Below are 2,437 nucleotides of genomic sequence, written 5' to 3' on the forward strand. Positions count from 1 at the left end.
GGGCTGGTAGTAATTATGATTTAAACAGCAGAACCGGCGCCTACGAATCGGATTAGTCTCGTTCGCAGGAGCCACGCGTTTTAAAACACAATCAATCGAAAGATGTCTCCAAAATGTGTCAATTAATTCGAAAGCTCCCTCTGAAATTCCGTATCGATCGCGGTATCCAGGGAGCGGTTCCTTAGCTCTGAGCGTATAGCGCTTAAGCCACCGTCTTCATCGCCAACAAACATTGCCTAACGATGTTTCGGCAGGCGGCATAAGGCATGCCTGTTTGTGTGTAGTCTGTAGACCGTTTATTTGAACACCTTGGAGGGAAAAGTAGGGAGAACCATCGTTAGAATCATGCATATTGACCATTTCTTGCGGCGAACTCAAACGTTCTGAACGTGTTCAGGTTGTGTAAATATTAAATTTGCATTGATATCCACGAGTCCTCTATTTCACTATCTCGGTCTCTTTCTCATCGATTGTATATGCTTAGAAGGAGAAGGGTGGGGTTCTACATCTTCCGTTTTGAATTCAGCACATTCTTTCCAACATACCCCATAGGTGCACATTGGTGGGAATAAAGAGGAAAGGGCAAAGAAAAGCCCGTTGGTCCCTATGAAGAAATTGATAACACGGAGCTTAGTCCGAATTTTGCAGAAGCAAAACTTATCGTGTTGCGTCAGAAAAGGATCATCTCACATAGCAACTGATAGATATACATTGGTGAAGGTGCTGTCGCAGCTAGCTAATGGCAAACATGGATTTACACGGAACACAGGAACAGATGAGATATTTAGCAACCTAATCGTAAGCGGCCTACAGAAATTGCTTACATATTGTGAACAGAGCAAACCGGCAGATAACAGAGAACGTGAAAATTGAGTGAGAACAGAAGAAGCCTTTCGGAAATTCACAGTATAGAGGTAGAAGAGTGCATTTGAAGCTAACACAAACTCTTTTAAATGTTTGCTCGTAGCACCATATAAAAGTACTCCAATATCGCGCACGGCATTGCTTGCTTCGCTGTAGGTTTTCATTTAAAGAGGATATATGAAATTTAAATTTCAACAGACAGACCTAGCTGATACAGCGCACCATCATCAGAATGCATCTAAGTGGATCGACCATGCTTTCATTAGTGTTGTACGCTAATATACAACGAGCCAGCACCCGCAGCCGTAACAACCTCGTGAACGCAAAGCGAAATAAAATGTAAAAAATGAAAATTTTGTTCTCTTTCACGTCGATTATGTATCTTCTGTAAGTTTAACTCGACTGGCTTATAGTTCTCCATGCGACAATGTCGCCATTCAGAAAGATAGGCCCCAACATGCTTGCTGGTTGATCAGCCGGAACTCGGCTGATAGTAATGTGTGTTGGGACACCATTGGGGTGGCCCGTAAGCCACCTTACTATAACGGGTTAGTGGCAGTTATTCAAATCAACCGAATTTGTATGCAGAAAGCGAAAACTTACGGTGTTGTTCACTCGGTGGACGCGGCTCAGAAATGCTCGTGCGCGTACACTGTAAACCGAAATGCTCATTATGCGAAGCGCCGATGCGTGCCATTATGCTTTAGAGTGTAGCATCACCCCACCAAAGGACAGTTCCACGGTTAGCAGAAGACAAACGCTAGAACGAGAGAGAAAGAGCAACTTTACGATGGTTGGTATCAGTTTGGGTGGAAGGAGAAAGAAAGATTGTCCATTTACAGCATTGCGTTATGCTGTATGTTGGTAGGGCTCTCTCCCTATCATCGTACACACAATTTTATGCTGCTCGTACGTGTAGTGGTGGAAGCGACAATGCGCTTGTATCGATTTTTCCCTTCCCTAAAAACCCTAGCTTGTTTGTAAACATTTGAGGAACCGCTGGAAAAAGGGGGACGCCATGCGCTACCACGTGTTCTGCACAAGTTTCCACAGGAATGGATGCTGCCTAGTTGGGCGACTTTTTCTGGAAATTGCAACTATGCCTTCTAGATGCATCTCGCGCGGAGTGCAAGAAAATGGCCGATTCCCATTCGCGGATTACTCCACCGCCAGTCTTTGTTGTTGTTTACAATTCTTGGCCACCGGAACCAGCCGGACGAACCGCGACGCCCCATATTGGCGCATGCGCTGACGGAGTTTGCCATTCAATGGAATAGTGGCTTCGACTAGGGAGCAGCAGCAGGAGAGAGGGAGAAGGTACACGCTTACTACCTTTCCTGTTCTCGCAGCAGGCCCCGAAAGGCCCCGCACTAAATTGTAAACACGAGTCTCAACTCGTTTCGCTCTCCTCGCGCGCGCGCGCCTCGCACGGCAGGCGGCACCCCAGCCCACCCCCTCCCATCGTTTTTCATGGTGGTGTTGGTGATGTTTGGTTCTGTCCGCGCGCGCGATGTGATGATGCTGATAATTCCACGCGCACCAGCCCGCGGCCTGAAAAGTTCGTTCTGATCCG

The sequence above is a fragment of the Anopheles aquasalis genome, chromosome 2 (assembly GCF_943734665.1).
Source record: "Anopheles aquasalis chromosome 2, idAnoAquaMG_Q_19, whole genome shotgun sequence".
Taxonomy (NCBI): Eukaryota; Metazoa; Arthropoda; class Insecta; order Diptera; family Culicidae; genus Anopheles; species Anopheles aquasalis.